General features: G+C 37.6%; 1 long non-coding RNA gene across 1 annotated transcript; it reads left to right on the top strand.

Moving 5' to 3' along the window:
- Positions 1–6481: 6481 nt before the first annotated feature.
- Positions 6482–8764, top strand: LOC127074703 (uncharacterized). Its single transcript, XR_007786098.1, has 2 exons — positions 6482–6874; positions 8098–8764. It is a non-coding gene; the product is annotated as an uncharacterized LOC127074703 (long non-coding RNA).
- The last annotated feature ends 987 nt before the right edge of the window (positions 8765–9751 follow it).

The raw sequence follows: 9751 nt of genomic DNA, 5'->3' as shown, positions 1-9751 counted from the left end.
TAGATAATCACCATATCTTGGTTAATGTCACACACTTTTGCACTCAAATCAATAAACTCTCTTGTTCCGTCTTAGTCCTCCGAATTATGGAGCTCTGACTTCCTTATTTCACTATGAGGATACGTAGGCACGAGGATGCGAATGTTTGGAGAGCACTTTTATTTCCTTTTCCCCCTTTCTTTATATGGTTCCATGAACTACGAGGCTATGACTTTCTCATTGCACTATGAGAATACGTAGGCATGAGGGCCCCGATCCTCCTCGAGCACTCTTTTTCTAACTCATTTTCTATTTTGCAGGTTCATGAAGATAACAACACCCATCCAAGCAAGAGCAATCAAAATGGTTCCCATGGAATACCATGGATGTGATGAGTGCTAATACCTTCCCCTTGTATAACTAACTTACTTACCCATTTCTCTTTTCCCTTAGTTTTTATCGATATTTTCCTTTTCCTCTTTTGGAATAAATATAGTTCGGTGGCGACTCTGTTGTATGTTTGGTCGTGCGACGCGTTTGGGTATATTCTGGCTAGCTTTAGATGCCAGGTAAAAATTAGGATTTAGATTTTCTTGTTAGGGAGAGGCTTCATGATATGCTAGATGAATGATATGCATGACATGATTAATCCATGATGATTTATGTAATGGTTTTGGAAGTTTAACAAGCACCCCTGAGGTGGGTAATATATGGTTGACATTAGTAGGTATTTTGCTTGGTTACCAGGCTTCTCGTTTAAAGGTTATGGGATGTGTTTAACATGACTTCCCGACATTCGTTTTGAACTCAACAATTGCGTATGCACGACAAGTCTTACTTGAGCGGCTCTGAAAGTATGGAGACGATCTTCCTTTTTGTAGTCAGTCCTGCCCTAATCTGTTGGGTGTCTACATGGGTTGCCCCAGTCACAAGTTATGAAGCAACTTTGTCATAGAAGATCTCGATCTAACCTACCCTAGTGTTTTGAAACTTTATGCCCCTAATTAACCATCCCTTGGATCGGTTGACTTCTTGTGCTCTTGAGGTGGCCTGCCCAAGTACGAGCCTTGAAGTAATTTTTCCCTTGGCTGGATGATCTTTAAGGGGATGCCCCTGGCTAACTGATCTTAGAGAGATTTATCGAAACTCGACGTGATTACCCCAGATTAACTGAATCTTGAAGTGGCTTGTCTTTTTGCTCAACAAACTTTTCAGGCGTTTTTCCCCTTGGTGGGTTCAACTAAAGTGAATTTCCACTACTTAACGGAGTTCTTAGGCATTCTGCCCTTGGTGGGATCGAGTTCCTTAATTCATGCTCATTGTTGAAACTTTCTTGATGTCAAGTGCTTATTCGCAGGTAAAAATGTTCATTTTGAAAATGATAACGCTAATGCTATGTTTATGTCAGTTTTGAAATCCAAGTTTGTTCATTGAAATTATGACATATGGTGAATGGTCCACTAGCTAGAATGCCATATCAGTACCAACACAAATGATAAGAAAATCGTTAGGAGTCAGCTTTGCCGCGATCTTACCGTAGTATGCTTTCAAAATAAACCATGCTTTGATTAGGTCTTTTGAGGGTTGTAACGTGGCTTGATTCACGGTTTCAAGAAAAAGGATTTATGGCTCAAAAATTGTTCTAATCCATCCATTCTCCTTGATGTTCTTCAGTCCTACGTCCAGTTAATTCAACAAAGGCGCTCATTTTCCAAAAGAGATTTTGAATGGTGGAAGTGATGGTTAAGGAACCAATGAGGTTTTTGGAGTGGCATTCACCCACCTTTTGTTTGGTTTGTAGCCATGCGATTTTTTTTTTGCTAAGGATTTTTCTTTGTTTTACTTTCCCTAATTTTTGTGTAGACTGATTTTTTGAGTTTGCAGTCCATCGAGATGCCCTAATTTTTGTCTAAGTCACTCATTTTCGAGTTTTCGACTTAGCAGGATTTTTTTTTTCGATTTTGGATTTCTCATTTCTTTTTCTTTTGTTGGAATAAATCATGTGACATTTGTTCATTTGGGTTTAAGGGGTTGTGATTGCCTCATTTCTTTTGTTGGTGAGGGACAATCGTTGTGGGTTTGTGGTTTTCGACCTCTTGTGAGGAATAAGATATGGTTGATCCTCAGATATGACACTCCCTTTTTAAAATTTGAGCGCATGGTCAAATTAACTGAAGAATGCCCTACCCCTGGTTAAGATTGAGGTTTTTTTTTTGTTTAGAAAGAAACTCCTACTCCTTGGCTCAAAGGGGTTGACTAGGGATTATCTTCCTTATAACTCTGGTGGTTGGGGATTTGAAACATTGTCTTACATCGTCAGCATGGTTTTATTCAAAAGCATACAACCAGTAGTTTCGTGTATTTGGATTTCATCATTCTCCTTTTGATTTTGCTTAAACAAAAGTTTGATACCGATGAATAAAATATGAGTGAACACGATTTGATTGATTCAAAACATGTATATTCATTTCATTATTAAAATCATTTGTAAATAAACGAGTCTTACAAGTGAATATTACAATGAGAAACAAGAAAATTACAAATGGAAATGATTGAACGTTCTAAAGATTGTTGGCGTGATTAGCCTTAATCCTCCCATAGTTTGGGGTCACTGTGCTTGCAGAAATTGATGTGATGTTCCTCAAAGGGTTCCTTTTCAGACTCTTCCCACAAATGCAACCTCTTCAGATCTATCATTGCTTCCAGTTGCACTGGTTATGGCATTGCAGATGTTCCTTCCTATGGCGATGTGGGGTTGTTCAATATGTTTGGGCCATTTGGCGTGAACGAGATAACCTTTAAGTCGATTAGGTATTGTACCTTATGCTTGAAAACATTGCAATTCTCAATCGCGTGTCCTGGTGTTCCAGAGTAGAACTCACACCCGACGTTCATATCATAGCATGGGGGAATCAAGTGTTGGAGGAGGCTTAGCCTCCCTTAGCTGAACGAGTGAGTTATTGAGCAAATGAGTAAGCAGCTGACCATGAGGAATAAGAATAAGGTCAAACTTTCTCTTAGGCCTTCTTAGCCTCTATTTCCACCATTGATGGTAATTCTATCGTTGAGGAGCATAAGGCTATTGATATTGCATTGGTGGTTTATGTTGTATCGGATGTGGACCAATGGGAATTGCGTACGTTTGCTGCTGATATTGGTTTGGTGCTACTGTTTCCCCTTGATAGTACGACACTTGGTAGGCCCTAGCCTCCCCTTTACTATCGTGACAACATGGGTCTCCCCTTCCTTCTTCTTCATGAATCCATTGTTGGGGTTTTTTGCTCCATTAGCCACAACGATTGTATCTTGGATTTTACCATTCTTCAAACACTTTTCAATTCGTTCACCAGCAACGACCAAGTTTGAAAAACCTGAAGAAGCACTTTCAACCATCTTGTCAATATAAGGCCTCTTAAGGGTACTCGTGAACATCCCTACAAGCTCTCTTTCCAGAAGATGAGGTTGAACCGTGACAACCAACTCTCTCCACCTTTGTGCATATTCTTTGAACAATTCATCAGGTTTATGAGTGAGGCTTTGAAGTTGAGTCTAGTTAGGAGCCATGTCTGGGTTATACTAATAATGCTTGAGAAATGCTTCAATTATCTCTCTCCATGTTCGAATATGCATGCACTCAAGATGCATATACCACTCACGAGAAGCTCCATTGAGGTTGTCTTGAAAGAAGTGCATCAACAGTTTCTCGTCATCATAATAAGCAACCATCTTCCTTCAATAAGATCGGATGTGGGTCCTTGGATAACTAACCCCTTTGTACTTTTCAAAGTCCGGGACCTTGAAGTTAGCATGAATTTTCACACCAAGCACCAAGTACATGTCAACAGCGTCCAACCCTAAGGCATTGGATCCTTGAATAGATTTCAACTTTTCCTCCAAAACACATAATTCCTTCTCTATCTCATCAGTCAATGGTACAAAGGCGTCATGAACTGAATCAACTTTTTGAGTGAAAAAAGCATCATGATCATCTATCTCAGGTTGAGCCCCCTATTGACATGGATGTTGAATGTAAAACTAGCATTTTGATTCACGGGACCTCCCTCAAGAGGTGGTTGGGTCACAATTGGTATACCGGTACCCCATATGAGCCCTCACAATGAGCATATCTTCCCTCATTCCAGTCTAGTTCTGCTCTAGTTAATGCATTATCAACTTTTGGTTATTGCGAGTGTTGTAAGGATGTCGGGAAGTCAGTTTGACGGTAGCAGATTCTGAACAAAAGGCCAAGTGACAGTGAGTTCTCTTAGTTTTGTCTTATGAAATGCAAGATGATGCATGAATGTATGCAAAAAGCATTTTTAGTTCCCAGGGGAATGCATATGCTGAATTAGTTTTTTTTATAATGTGATGAAATGAGATGCATCATCACAAATTCAAAGGTTCAACGTATTCCAGACTAAATTGCAGATGATTCAAGGTAGGTTGGAGTTTTAGTTTTCCTGCAAAAAAAAAACCATATCCCCTTACATGTGAGTTCTAAATCTTTATGAAGATGCTTAGAGTCATGGATCCTTGAATGAGAATACTATGATTGTCATAAAAAGACTTGCGAGCCAACAATACCCTAAAAGGGATCTACTATAAGTGAGATCACTCTCAACTTCAAAAGCCATAGGTTTGACAAAGGTCCCTAGAGTCATGAATTCCCTTCTGAAGTACGCCTGTCAATCCAAACTAACTTATGAGACAGAGATACTTCATAAAGAATCTACTCTAGGCGAGGTTCTCGCACCTTCCCATCAATACAACTACGTCCGACAAGTCAGTTACTATGCAACCACCATCCTATCTTAGGTGTATTCTCCCAGCCTGGGTATTGGGCTTATCACTCAATAGTATCAGTAACCCGTCCCACAAAAGTAGAATACAAAATTTACAGAACATATGAAGCATAACAACAATAGATAAGTGAAAGCAAGTAATATAAATATAAACACCAAAACACAAAAGGATACAATCAAAGTTGGCTTGACTCGCTTATTGAAGTCCCCAGCAGAGTCGCCAGGTGTCGCGCCATGAAAAATACAGAGTCGCCACCAGATTTTAGTTATTCCAAAGGAAAAGGAAAATATCGATAAAACCCCAAAAGAATGGTCATTGCAACCAAGAGTGGATTCGGGAATTGGTTATACAAGGGGAAGGTATTAGAATCCCTCACATCTGTTGTAATCAACGAGAACCACTTTTCTTATTCTATGTGCGTATGAGTGTTGTTATCTGAAGGTTACTTGCTATTGGTTAATGGAGAAAAAAAATAATGTTTATAATTAGTGTGCTCGCCAAGATCTCGCAATCTTGTGCCTACGTATCCTTATAGTGCAATAAGGAAATCAGAGCTTTGTAGTTCCGAGTAGAAAATGAGTGTGTGTTGGTTGTTTTTAGTAGACATTATTAACGTTCATGTTCTAGCAGTTAATATTTCTTGTATGCTCACACATGGGATACTTAAGCATTTTTTTGTTTGCGGTAGAATGGATGCGCTTGGATCGCATTCTAGCAGTTAAACATGACTTGTATTCTCGCGCATGGGAGGCTTAATCGTTATTCACACCGCGGTAGAACAGAAGTAACATGTCCTTTGTGAAAAGGTTTTGGATGCCCTAAGGCGGAAAAATGGATTTGATGAGTTGTGGTTGATTTTAGAATTTGAGACAAGTGTCAGACCACAAGCTAGGTACAACCGACAATCTGAGTACTTGGGAGTTGAGAGAACAGTTGCATCCTAACCTCTCTTTTTCATCCAAAGAGTTTTTGTTTATGAAATTTGTTTGGTGAGTTTAATCATTTATACTTAGAGAGAGAAAATCATCTAACCACCGGCTAAGTACGTCCGACAATAAGAATACTCGAGAGTTGAAAGGACAGTGGCATCCTAACCACTATTTTCACTCTCAGAGAATCACATTAAACTCATTTTATTGTTTAAGTGTTTTTAATGGAAGTCAAGTATCGATCCACAAGCTAGGTACAACCGACAACCCAAGTACTTGAAAATGTTGTGCACAAGTACGTACACCCCATATTTTTCTGTCCAGTTTATTGTGAAAATGTTTGAAAGATCACTTGACGTTGGATCAAGCGTTTGGAATTTTGTCTTGTGAAAGGTGTGAATGGAATAGAGATAGAAGTGTGAGAATGTAATGGAGTGTATGAGATACTTGACATTGGATCAAGCACTCGCGTTGCTTTCAAGTGAATTTGATTTGGAAAAGCACTTGACGTTGGATCAAGTGTATTTTTGTATTTTGAAAAAGTTCTTTTTATCGTTTGGATCAAGGGTATGAATATGAAAATAGTGTGTGAAAAGCATATCAGGGCGTTGCCCCATCAAACTAAGCCCAAGTTGGCTTTGGGTTAACATATGGGGGGTGTATAACGTTCTCAGGGGCGTTGAAAGTGAAAATTATGGGCCCAGGGGAGATTGAGCCCAAACCCACACATGAGAGGGGGGAAGAGTTTCAGGTTCAAAACTCCTCTCAAACTCCTCTCGGTTTTAAAACTCCTCTCAAATTTCTGGCCTGAGAAAAACTTACCTCCGCCGTGTCGGAAATCGCCTCCGGCGGTGGCGGGGGGTGAAACCACTGAAACCTTACATCAATCTCCTCATCTCCTCATCCTCTTCCTAAATCCATTCATAATTTCTTCTAATCTTAAATAAATCACCATAACCAAACCAATTACCTTAAGAACCCTAATCATAAATCTTCAAATTAAATCCTCCCACGTGGGAATCAAAGTCCAAATGGTTGAGACTTTGATTCTCCAAGCCCTAAGCTACATCATGGTATCTGATTCGAAGTGAAATGAGGAAGGGGACTTGACCTACCTGCTAGAGAAGATGGAGACGAATACGACGACGAAGATGAAATCATAGGTAATGTCCAATTCTTCTCTCTTTCTTCCTTTCACGATGTTCTGCTTCTTCTCTTTTCTTATTTATTCTAAGAGTTGTTATTCTGCATGATTGATTGAGAGTGTTGGGGAGATTTTGGTTCAGAGATTGCGAGTGAGTGATTCTGAGAGAGTGTGAGTGGTTTAGTGATTGAGGAGAATGATTTTTAGTGAGACAAAAATGATTGGAAAGAAGAGCAATGATTCAGGAATGATGAAATTTATATAGGTTGAAGATTAACAAAGACTAACTTTGTTAATATGAGCCAATTCAAGTTAGTTTGGAGTTAACACTATGTTGGTTTTAGGGATGTGTGATAATTGGTTATGAACCTAGGGACTGAGAGAGTTAGTTATGTGAGATTCAAAACTGTTAGATTAGTTATGTTTTGATTGAATCTATTAAATGAATTTGCTTTGTGTTAATGTTAAATACTAGTCCATTGTTAGTTGATTCAAATACTAGTTAGCATAATTAGTATTATTAATGACTGCTATATGATGAAGTTAGTTATGATGTGCTAAAGTTAGGTTTTTGTTAGTACAAAGTTAGTTCGGTGTTAGGAATTTAGTAGATTGTTATAACAGTTGATGAACTGAGTTGTTAATTGTAATGCCCTGCTAACTAGAAGAATTATGTTATTTGTTAGTGAAATTTTAAATGAATTGAAGTTTAGAAACTAGTTGAATTAGTTTGTTAAGAAATTGTCTTGATTAGTAGGTTGTTAGTAAGTTAGTAATGTAGGTTTATGAAAGTTAATTAATTTGTTATTGGATTGTTAGATGATTGTTAGTCAGCTAGTGGAATTATGTTGAATTGTTAATGATCTATTAAGGAACTATTAAGTTAGTCATAGTTTTGGAAATATCAATTGATGCTAATTAACTGTTAATAACAGTTAGGAAAATAGTTAGGTTAATGGAGTTAAGGTATTGTTAGGGATTGCAGTTGATTTGAACTTTTATAGTGAACTATTATGGAAAGTAGTTTGAATTGTTATTGTTAACATGAGGTTAAAATTGCAAATTGGTTGAAGTTCTGCTAGTAATGTTGTTGTGTTAGTATGGCTGAATTACTCTATTATGCTATGTAAGTGACATAAATTCAACACTTGTGAAGTTAGGAATGTTTGCATCAATGTATGTGTATTGCATGGTGGATGTATGTATGTTATGTTAGTGAACTTGGTTTGGACTATTTTGTAGGATATTTAGCAACAGGGAGGGTTTGAACAAAGGCATACAAAGTGAATTCATTTGAAGTAACATGGTGAAGGCAACATCAAAGATCAAAAAGTGGAAGCTTTGAAGACTCAAGCAACGGAATGGGTGGCTTATGGGAGAAGTATGGGTGGACATAAACCGCCCACCCGGCCCAACCCGGTGAAACCCGGAAAAAAAAAAAGAATTTGGGCGAGTCGGATCGGGCCAACGGGTCAAACGGGTTACCAAACTGGGTTACAGGGGGTTCAAAAGAACGGGTCGGGTACCAAAAATGGACCCACGGGTACCCAAACCCGCCCATCTACGAAACACGGTGTTTTGTCATAGATTCCTCTTGTTCTCACTTCTCTCACTCTCGTTTTTCCTTCCCATATTCTCTCACTCTCTCGTTCCCTCACTCCACTCGTTCCCAGATCTTTCACTCTTTCATTCCAGTTATAATGTGATTAATTGTTTCCTTCCCATATTCTCTAATGTTTTCACACACTCTCCGTTAAATCACTCTTAGTTAGGATTTTTTAATTAGGGTTTCTGAATCTAAGGTTTTTAATTTAGGGTTTATGATGATTGTTGTTGTTACAAGTGATTAAAGGCTTTGGACCAGTTGTCTCACTCTACGGGTGCTTAGAGTTTGTATTTTTTTTTCTTATATTGTTGTTGTTTCGATGAATCTCTTTGTTCTCTCTAACTTAAAAACTTGATTTGTGCATAATATTTGATTACTTTGGGTTGATATTTGGAAACTGGAATGTGACTTTTGCTACCCCTACATGAACCGTGATTTTTGGAACTTAGGTAAAGACACAACTCATGATTTTGCTCTGTTTTCACTCTGTTCCTTCATCTCTTTCCCGCAACATAAGCTACTATACATTATGCTTTATTAGTTGTTTGAAATATTGAGTTTTATGTCGGTTTCTTTTTTGGTTTATGTTAGAAATATTGAGTTTTATGTCAGTTTTTTTTCCTGCTATGTTATCTGATATTTCATGTATCTGGTTTTCTGTGATCCGCTATTAATAACAATTAAACTGGTTGTAGTTGCAAGTGATATTTCAGTTCTCATATCAGTGGCTAGTCTTGCCTTGGAAAATTAAACAAATAAGGTATCATAGTCTTACATGTTTCTACCAAAAGTCTTACATGTTTCTTTTTAATTCTTAATAAACTCATATGATTGAAAATAATTTAAGTCTTACTCATTACTTCATATGGTGTATTGGTTACCCACTGTCCATGAGAAAAGAGGTGTGCCATGTATTATTGTGTGCAAAATAGGTTTTAAAATAGTGCAGTATTATAACCCTTCCATTAATTGTTTATAAATTTTACATTATATATTGATATTTAGTGCAGTAATAGTGCAGAAATAGTGCAGTATAAACTAATTGTACTATTATTGTTTATAAATAATCCATATTAGGAATTTTAATAGTCCATATTTATAAAATTCATTAAGTTGTCCATGAGAAAGGAGGTGTGCCATGTATTATTGTAACAAGTCCAACACATTGCAGTTAAAACAAAATTTGGTATAATAGAGAATCATAAGTTTTTTAGCATGGTATGTTGTTGTTGCTTATGTTCTAGTTTAGTGCATACCAAATGTATGGTATATTGTTGTTGCTTATGTGCT

This window comes from Lathyrus oleraceus, chromosome 4 (assembly GCF_024323335.1).
Source record: "Lathyrus oleraceus cultivar Zhongwan6 chromosome 4, CAAS_Psat_ZW6_1.0, whole genome shotgun sequence".
Lineage (NCBI taxonomy): Eukaryota > Viridiplantae > Streptophyta > Magnoliopsida > Fabales > Fabaceae > Lathyrus > Lathyrus oleraceus.
This window is presented reverse-complemented; position numbering and strand designations above follow the sequence as displayed.